This window comes from Xenopus laevis, chromosome 9_10L (assembly GCF_017654675.1).
Source record: "Xenopus laevis strain J_2021 chromosome 9_10L, Xenopus_laevis_v10.1, whole genome shotgun sequence".
Classification (NCBI taxonomy): domain Eukaryota; kingdom Metazoa; phylum Chordata; class Amphibia; order Anura; family Pipidae; genus Xenopus; species Xenopus laevis.
In genome coordinates, this window is record NC_054387.1 from 50,893,913 (window position 1) to 50,904,726 (window position 10,814).

General features: G+C 39.9%; 1 long non-coding RNA gene across 1 annotated transcript; it reads left to right on the plus strand.

Moving 5' to 3' along the window:
- Window positions 1-3,614: 3,614 nt before the first annotated feature.
- LOC108701168 lies at window positions 3,615-9,965 on the plus strand. Its single transcript, XR_001933114.2, has 2 exons — window positions 3,615-5,468; window positions 8,851-9,965. It is a non-coding gene; the product is annotated as an uncharacterized LOC108701168 (long non-coding RNA).
- The last annotated feature ends 849 nt before the right edge of the window (window positions 9,966-10,814 follow it).

Consider the following 10,814-nt stretch of genomic DNA (forward strand, 5'->3'; position numbering starts at 1 on the left):
TGCTTTGTTCACACAACTTTTTACAAGATGAAAATATCATATGGCAGATTGCCAGGATTTAGCTATAACTTGTTTAGTCACATTATAAATATATGTATACATTTTTAATTGAGAATTTGAAAACCCTTAAAGGAGTTATCTTCACTCTTCCTCTCTGCATCTGTTTCTCTTCATTCTGTCTTTATTCAGGAGTTGGGTGTTATCCAATGTGTTCCAATGTGTTATCCATATGGTAAACCATGTCCGTATCCAATACTGTCCATAAAGAATAATCCAAATACCCTATTCCAGATAGATTAACAAAAGTGAAAACACTACAAATGAGAATTACATCCAGGGTAAGGTAATACCTCTTTCCCCATTCTTAGGGAGAGTATTCTCTTTATTGATTAATATGTTTTTTGTAGTGTTTTCCACCTGGAATAGGGTATTTGGATTATTCTTTATGGGCAGTATTGGATACGGACATGGTTTACCATATGGATAACACTTTGGGACTTTGCCTCGAGAGCCGGTACCTCTTTTGTTTCCTATTTCCTGTTTGGAAGTGCCGATACAGATCTTTCCTGCTAAAGGGCTATGGTTGCCTTGGGCTGGTACTAGGGTTGCCACCTCGCCATTATTTTACCGGCCTGGCCATCAAAAATGATGGTTGATCCCAATGTTATTAATAGTGAAAAAAGATAAACATATAGGCCGGTATTTTTTTCCAGAAAAGGTGGCAACCCTAGCTGGTACAGAGGCCCAAAACATCAATTAAAACATTTCAAGCCTACTTCTTTAGTAAACTTTAGTTTTCCTTCAAATTTTCATTTTTTTACCTTCTGATGACCTGATGACTCTCTGAAGTGGCTCTGGGGGGGTCACCAACTCTGTTCTAAATTGATACATAAATGTATACATTTGTTATCTTTGGCCCTGCTGAGCAGAATCTCTAAGTTTCATTAAAGGCAGCTGTATAATTGATAAAATTTGTATAGGCTGTGGGATCCCTGTATATAAGACTCATAAAGCATCTAGAAAGGCACTCGAGATAATATATTTGTGAAGGATAATATATAAATATGGCCAAGATAATCTGCACTAGCAGTTTTGATTTAGTGTGATTTGGATAAGCTATAATGTTCACTTTGCCATAATTTACATTATAATGTATGATCTGATATATCTCTCGCCAGGAAAGAAACAAGAAATCTTAGATGGCTTGTCCAACCGCTTTCCTGAGCAGAGCAATGTCAGAAAAGTTCTTCGAATAGCTTAGGAAAGCACTCTGAGAAACGTTGCATTTGTTTTTTTTAGGTTTACTTATCCTATAATGCAGTGATCCCCAACCAATATCTTGTGAGCAACATGTTGCTCTCCAACTCCTTGGATGTTGCTTCCCTTTGGTTGTATAAAAACCAGGTGCACTGTCAAACAGAGTCTCAATGTAGGTTGACAATCCACATAGGGGCTACTACATGGCCAATAACAGCCCTTATTTGGCACGCCAGGAACATTTTTGATGCTAGTGTTGCTCCTTGGCTCCTTTTACTTCTGAATGTTGCTCACGGATTCTAAAGGTTGGGGATCCCTGCTATAATGTATTGTTTTCACTACCCTGTAGCGGGGAACATGCTATAGGTACCCTCTAGTGAGTAAAAGTTGAATTGAAATCAGCAAGAGTATTTCCCAGCAGTCCCATATGACCCTGTTTTGTTTGGTCCTTTGGGTGCCTACATGTTGCTGAACTACAATTTTCAGCATACCTTGCCTGATTTTATGATCGAGTATTATGGTAGGTATGGTAGGTGCCCCGGTAAAAAAAAAAAAGGCTTAAGGGGCTCCCTTATGCTCCCTTAACCTTTAGTATGATGTAAAGAGGCAATTTGCAATTGTTTTTCAATTTTCATTATTTGTGGTTTTTGAATTATTTACCTTTTTATTCAGCAGCTCTCCAGTAATTTCAGCAATCTGGTTGCGAGGGCCCAAATTACTATAAGCTACCATGCACTGATTTGAATAAGAATATAAATAGCAGAGGACCTGCATAGAAAAATGAGTAATAAAAAATAGCAGTAACAAAAAAATGTGTAACCTTACAGAGAATTTGTTTTTAGATGGGGTCAGTGACCCCCATTTGAAAGCTGCAAAAGACTCAGAAGAAGAAGGCAAATAATTGAAAAAACTATAGATAATAAATAATGAAGACCAAATGAAAACTTGCCTAGAATTTGTTATTCTATAACATATTAACATAAAGGTGAACCACCCCTTTAATGAGCCCTTGTGTTTGCCTCTGAATTGCTCCCTCTTCTGGTGAAAGGCTTCTATAATTTGAACTTTTCCTATATAAGAACTAGAAGAGAGCTGTGCCCTTTCCTGTGACTTTAAGGGGCCCGATGCATCAAGGGTCGAATATCGAGGGGTAATTAACCCTCGATATTCGATTGGGAATGAAAATCCTTCAACTTCAAATATCGAAGTCGAAGGATTTTGCGCAAAAAAGTTCGATCCAACAATCGAAGGAATAATCCTTTGATCGAACGATTAAATCCTTCGAATCAAACTATTCGAAGGATTTTAATCCAACAATCGAAGGATTATCCTTCGACCAAAAAAACTTAGCCAAGCCTATGGGGACCTTCCCCATAGGCTAACATTGGGTTTGGTAGCTTTTAGGTGGCGAACTAGGGGGTCGAAGTTTTTTCTTAAAGAGACAGTACTTCGACTATCGAATGGTCAAATAGTCTAACGATTTTTAGTTCGAATCCTTCGATTCGAAGTTGAAGTCGTTGTCGAAGTAGCCCATTCGATGGTTGAAGTAGCCCAAAAAACACTTCGAAATTTGTTTTTTTACTTCGAATCCTTCACTCGAAGTTAATGAATTGGCCCCTTAGTGGTTGTTTTGCAGTGTATTCTATTTAATATATAGATTCTGATTTTCAGCTTGGTCATCTCCTGCTGACAGTCTCTGTAACTGTTTATACCAGCCTGTTTATTGCCATCATTCTGCCTGCCACTGCCTCTCTGGAAATGCTTTTGTATGCTTACATCTGCACTATTGACTTTCCATTGCTCCCACTAAGTCTCATTACACAGGTAGAATTTTACTCCTGAACAAATTCACTGTTTGCAGAGATCAATTAATGCAAATATCATCTAGTAACTAAAGCAATTACAATAGACTGACGTTTAAAGGGTAAATATGCCTGTTATAGATGGAGTGTATCATCTATCATACAGGAATAGCCCATTGTGTGCCAAGAACATTCCTTCTCTGTATATTTATATGTTTATATATGGGAGGGAGGTGCCATATCAAGTGAAAGCATGTAAGCAGCAGTTAAAAGAAAGTGTGTGTTGTGAGGCAAGGTTTTATCACACTTGCGTTCATAGTGTAGATTGACACATAACATTGTGTAAATAAAAAAAAAATAGATCAAGTTGCTGGTAAAAAATTTATTTTTATTTGCACCCAGTCAGACCTGTTCTTGGCTGGATGCTGACACTCCCTGCTGGATATTTGTACATGAGCATACATTTCTGCAGAGGGCACTTTTCTATCAGTGCTGTGAAATATGTTGGCACTCTATAAATACATGTTAATAATAATATCAGACGTAGGGGCCTATGAAATGCAGAAATGCTAAAGTAATTTATCTTCCAGTTATTGTCAGAATACAAGTCCCAACAACAGTCAATGGACTCAAGGCAGGATTTACACAGTGGGCACCCCTAGGCCCACTGCTGTTCCTCTCCCCTGTACCTTCCCCCTTATTCATGCAAATCTTCATCATTGGGACCGGAGCAATGGGGATTGCGCACGGAACATTTTAAAAATCTAGCTACTTACACCCAACAACAATTGGGGACTATCTTGATGAGGTCACATTTCCCAGACTGTTGCAAAACGAGGCAGCTGCATTGGATGCTCCAATTACTCTGCAGGAGGTTCGAGAGGCGATAGCTGCTCTTCCGCAGGGCAAAACACCAGGCCCAGACGGGTTTCCCGCAGCATGGTATAAACTTCAAATCGAAAATATATCTGGGCATCTCCATCAAACTTTCCTCGATGCAACAGTTCAAGGGTCCCTTTTTTAAACTAAAGGTTAGTGGCAGATCGGGAGATGGGGAAGTCCGTTCGTTTGTCCGATACTGCAGGTAAACCTGCACATCTATTGCCACCTTAAGGCTAGATGGGAAAGTAGGACAGGATGGAGACAATAAGACAAGATCTCCTAAGGCAATATGGTGACACTATCACTACCTGCCCAGTATAAATTTAATTTAATATCAATGGTGATGAAGATAAGGCAGCTATTTCATTGCCCCTAAAAAAGATGCAAAACCTAGTTGTTGAAGTACATATTTTACTGTGTAAACTACACCTTGGTTGCTAGGCTGACTTGCACCCAGGAACTCCCAATCAATTTGTTTTCCCATTGCAACCGTACGAACCACAGGTCACATGCAGTTTCTCTTTTCAAGTATGTAGGGCAGAAAGGCAAATCGTTACATTAAAGATACAAACTGAAGACAAATTATATATTATATTTCTGATTCCATGTCCATATAATGGTAATGTTTGCCACCCCTTTAATTCTTTTTGCCTTAATTCTCCTTGCTACTGCTAGGATACTGAATTATAAGACACTGCCACTTTTGTTTTTATAGGGGGTTAAAGTGCCACCTAGCCTTCCACAGGTACTAAATGTAGATAATAATTTACTGGTGACGGAGAGACACGGCTTCTTTGGACTTCAAAAAATCTGGTTTTTCAGGCTTGGAACTCTATAACCAGTCGGGTGACGTTACAGCCCAAGGTGTATTGACCTCGCCATGCAGTCGTATTGTTATACAAGGTGTGGACTATTTAAAGAGCATCAATTCGTGTCATGAGACAGTAACAAGCAGGAGCCGTGGGAGATGTGACCGCTCACCTCTCAACAGATCATCTCACTCCCTTTGGCTCTTATTACATTTAGACCCACGATGAAGTTTGGAAAAGTGATTGGTCGCTGCTCGTTGCTCTTCATCATCGCCATCATATTTGATGTTGCCGGGATTATTCTGCTTCTCATCGGGATATTTGCCAGCCTTGCTGCCTTTGACTTTTATATATACACAGGCGCCCTTATCATTGCTCTGAGCCTAGTCTTGTGGATGCTGTGGTACACTGGCAATGTAGAGCTTTCCAACAAGGATCTAGAGCTCATGCTGTAACCTATCAGATATTTCATTTATTATAGGGGGACACTAGTTCCTTTCTAACAACAAAAACTTAATGGACATTTCATGTTTGTCCCCCAAAAATTGATTGCTAGAAAAATACAAACATTTGAACACTTTCACTATTATTCTGATAAAATCTGTGAATTCAGGATTATTTGGTGACACAGGAAGGGTGTTTGTTAATTGCCCCCCTTCTCCCATGGCACACACAAGGCTGAAGAAAAGGACAACTGGCATTAAATGGCTTTTTGAAGGTAGGAATGGGGGCTGCAAATATATTTGCCAGTATGGAATAGATAAGTCATGAGACCAAAGATGGGGATTCATTTAATTGTAGTGTTTGTATAGAGAGAAGGATTTTAATTGTGTGCTAGTTAACTCAATTAATTGTGAGATGGTGTGTATAATAAGGCAATGTGATGTCGGGGAAGGTGAGATAGTGACAAGGTAGGTAGTGGGACAGGTAGAGATGGGCGAATCTGACATGTTTCACTTTGCCAAAAAATCGCGAAACTGCATTAATTCACCAAACTGTATTAAAGGGGAACTATCGCGAAATGAGAATTTAATATAAGCTTCATCATTCTGAAATAAGAAACTTTCGAAATACAATCAATTAACAATTCTGTACTCTTTCTGAAATAATCAAGTTTATCTTCACTATCCCTCTCTCTGCATCTGTTTCTCTTCATGCAGCAGTTGGGTCTCAGATATTCAGTGACAGTTAGATCCAATATATCTTATAGGGGGGGCTCCTTTTGCCTAGAAGATGTACTAGAGCTCACTCTATTAAAATCACAAGACATCATATGTCTCTCTACATGCAGGATTTGTGCAAAAGGCAGTTATTTTGTTGAATTTTGTTTGCACTGGAATCAGTTATTTGTATGAGTTCTAATTCATCTGCTAGAAAAGGAAGCCCCCCTATAAGATATATTGGATCTAACTGTCAATGACGATCTGATACCCAACTGCTGCATAAAGACAGAATGGAGAGAATCAGATGCTGAGAGAAGGATAGTAAACATAAACTTGATTATTTCAAAAACAGTACAGAATATTTAATTGATTGTTTTTACAAAGTTTCTTATTTCAGTATGCTTAAATTGTAATTTTTGCGACAGTTCCCCTTTAAAGTTTATGGGAGTCAAATTGTTTTGTGGCACAACAATTTTTTTCACCCATTGAAGTCTATGGGCCACTTTTTTGTGGAGAAAATTTGTAAAAAATTTAGCTCATCACTAGCTACAGGGGGGATTTATCCAGTGACGAAACTGTAATTGGTGCAAGGGATGCAATTGCACCCAAGGGGCCCACAGGGATTTTTTTTTATAAGATCACACCACAGTATGAATTTTTACATGGGTGCGTGGTGGGGTAGGGCTCAGTACCAAGATATGCCACAGGGCCCTTGGCACTGTAGTTATGCCACCGGATGTCCTGTTCTGTCCACACAAACAGCAATGTGATCAGTATATACAGAATTAATACATGAAGTGAGGGGTGTTACTATATAGGAAGCCCCCAGAAAGTATAGGGGTCTAGTGACAGTTTCAGTATATGTTTCTGACATTTATTTTATTCCAAAAGTTTGGGGGGGCATTGAAATAATTATACTTTGGGGCCCAGTAACTTCTATTTATTCCACTGACCCCGAAAGTACCCTGCTCATGCGGAGTACATAACATCTTTTAGTATTTGTAGTTTTTGCAACTGAAAGCTTCCCCTTTAGAAATGGTCTCAAGGAGACACAGTTAAAGGGCAGGTGAGACAGCAGGTCAAAAGTGAGACAAACTATACAATTATGTAACCATTATATACTAAGTTTAGATACATTGTTTGAGCTTACCGCTGTATACGGTGGGCCCGGGTGCACACGCCCCAGACCTTCAGCAAGGGGAGCAAATACCAGGAAACTTCAAAATAGGCTGGCAAAAGCCTGGACCCACGAAATAGTAGAGACGGAGTCAGATTGTAAAAGGGTTAAAAAGGCTTACATTTTATTTTCCATAATTAAGAACCAAGGCTGATGCGTTTCGCGTCTACCAGGGATCTGGTAGACACGAAATGTGTCAGCCTTGGTTCTTAATTTACAATCTGACTTCGGCTCTACTATTTCGTGGGTCCAGGCTTGTGCCAGCCTTTTTTGAAGTTTGAAGTTTCCAAAAGTGAGACAATATAGATTTCTCTGGAAGGAACTTCAGTTACATGTGAATAGTGAGAGAGAGAGAGGGTGTAGCCTTTAAGTGCACAACCTGGGGAGTAACATGTCAATAGGATTCAACCAAATAAAAGAAACTCTGAAACAATGAAAGTTTCGCCATGTTTATTTACCCATTAGCTGTTACATCCTGCATATGACGTTTAACTCCTTCCTTAGGCCATGGGTACACTGAGTGTAGGCTTCTCTGCTTTCAGCCTACGTATTTTTGCAGGCTGAGAGAAGCGAAGCTGCTCCATGACCCTGCTCCATTTACATTTAGCTGAGCTGCTTCAGCTTGCATTCGCTCACACGAAGGGCTGGATTTACATAGTGGGCGCCCCTAGGCCAACTGCCGTTCGCCGCCCCTGTCCCCTCCCCTTTATTTGTGCAAATTTTCATCATCTGGACTGGAGCAATGGGGATTGTCGCACGGAAAATTTTAAAAATTATTGTATCTCCAGCGCATCCCCAGTGTTTTTGAACCAATGTGGGTGTGGTTGAGCAGCATGTCGCAGATCTGTGGAGACCCGTTGGCATTAGAACACCTAAAATGTAAAAGTATGGTCCTCTTCTGGTGAGATTTTCTAACCTTCACTTAAACCACATTAAGTATTGTAACTAAAGGTTCCTGGGCCTTCCCCCCCCCCATAGTGTTACTCCCACCCCACACTAGTGAATGTTCCAAAAGTGCAGGTAGTAGGGAGGGTGTGGGTAAGATGTGGATCATTTCTGGCCACCCTGTCACATCCAGGGGGCTGCTAATGACAAATTAGGCCACTGTGCTCATTTGATCAGATTTTTACCCAGATATTTGGGGGGGAGCCACAGGGAAAACCCGAAACACAGGCCAATAAGTTGCTGATTGCGTCTAGAGGGGCTGAATTTACAGCTTTTATCGGCCTGTGCATGGCCAATTTAAGGATATAGTTGTCTATCCCCACCCCCTTTTTATGTCCGGTAATGAAATCCTTCTCTCTAGTAAATTGGAGATCACATTTCTACCAGTAAAAGGGCATGAAATATAACACCCTCACACCCAGCTCTGTCCCAATGATCTTACTCTGGATTTATTTTATTACTTATTATTGTCTGATGGGATCACTTGACTGCAGGATCTAGAAAGGAAAGCAGCACATTAACTTGGTACCATCCAAAACATTGTGCAGGGCACACTGGTTACTCTTCTGCAGCAAAACCTTAGCCACAGGCATCACCAGCAACAGTGTAATAAATAAAGTAGTTCTAAATCTCATTGGACAGTAGCTGTGTTTCAGGGAGTAATCAGGGTACATAATATCTTTCAGTATTTGTAGTTTCTGCAACAGAAGCTTCTCCTTTAGAGATGCTTTTAAAAAGACAAAATCCTTCCAAACCTTATGTAATTCGATGATATCAAGAACAAGCTCATAAACATTTTACTTTTCTCTTTGTAGAAGAAATGGCAGATACTACGTAAGATGTCTCATGGGCAACACAAGTTGGACTGATACCCAAAACACTGGAGAGATTATTAATCATGGCAACATCGGGTCATCCATTTGGTCACAAGCTGGTCTGCATTAGAACATTCTCCTGACTAAATCTGAAACATTCCGTTGATGTTCCTCGCATGACCTCATGTGTCAATCCTTCATCTCTGAAGTGAGAAGAAGGATTGACAATAACTGTGATAATCTTATAGTACAACATGGATAAACTCATCACTAAGAACGTTCCAAGATTGTTGGAGAACTGGTTGCTTTATGGACTGCTATGCACTTTTCTCTCTATTACCCTGATCTTCTTGTATAAAAGGACCCTTTTGAATATCTCTGATGTGACCTACCTCACTCTGAAAATCTAAATATGAAGGATTTAGGACAATGAAGACACCCAAATCATGTGTGCATGTCTGAGGACTCTACATTTCTCATGTGACTTCTTTAATAAAATACCATGTTAGTATGGATGACATGGCAGATATCACTTCCATTTTTAGGGTATTGTTATAAAAAGCACTAATCTTGTCAAGGTCTATAAACCTTAATAGCAGCAACCAATCGGGTATTGTTTTTAACACCTAACCAGCAAATGCTACCTGCTGAGTGGTTGCTATGGGTTATTAAACCAGTAGCAAACTTTGCACCTTTTTTACATTACCCCCATGCATAATGCTCAGAGCAGTTTTTTAGGGTAGATTACAGAGGGCATTTATCCTGGGCACACTAGCAACATAGGCAGGGCCGTTTTTAGGCCTGGTTTTGCCCTAAGCACCAGACCTCAGCCCTCTAAATCAGCATATTCTCAGAACATTTGTATTTGCATTATTTATATAAGCGCCCACCCACCGCCAACCCTAAATTTTCTGCTCTAGGCACTGGTCCGTCAAGTGATTATTTAGAAAATATGACCCTGTAATTTATAATAGCAGTACAAAAATTGTGTTATAGAATTTGGAAATATACATCAACAATGCTGAGCCTACACCCTCCCAGGGGAATCTGCTGAATCATACACCTACTGAATTATTACACTCCAGGGTAATACAAATAAAGAAGAATAAAATGTTTTTTTATCTCATTTCACCCACAGAAAGACATACTCCTAAAGTCACTGGCCATAGAGTATGTGCATGTTAGGGATCTTAGACAGGATGATGATAGAGTGCTGTGTAAAGGGTAAGATATGTATAAATAAAGAATAATGTAAGTACTATTAATAATAAATTAAAGAATAATCTCTATATCTCAAATGTAAAAAAGAGTTGAGGAGTAACACAAGCCAAATAAGGGCTGTGGTTGGCTATCTGGTAGTTCCTATGTGGACTGACAGCATACAGGAGGCTCTATTTGGCAGTGCATCTTTTATGCAACCAAAACTCACCTCCAAGCCAGTAATTCAAAAAGAAGCACTTGCTTTAAGGCCACTGGGAGCAATATCCAAGGATTGATGGGTTGGTGAGCAACATGTTCACAAGCCACTAGTTAGGGATCACTGTTCTAGAAAGCTCTTCCATATTGTTTCATCTGTGGAACTTTCCTTACTGCTTGTTTCATATGTCAGATGTTCCATGTGGTGCATTTTGCAACTTTTCTTGCCACCAGGGTTGTCCCATGGACTAAGATTGGGAGTAGGCCAACTCATGAATGTGGTGGTGGTGCTACCGTCTAGAGATCTCTTCCACTTTGGTTCATCTGTGGAACTTTCTTCACTGCTTGTTTCCTGAGTCTTATGTTCCACGTGGTGCTTTTGGAACCTTCCATGTCACCAGACTTGCCCATGGACTGGGATCAGAAGTAGGTCAACTCACTGTTTGTTTCCTCTGGCTGACCCTTCATGGGGTCCATTGGATGAGTGGTGAAAAGTTTTCAGAAAACAAAGAAAAGCCCAATCTCTTTAGACTCAGTTCTACTATGTA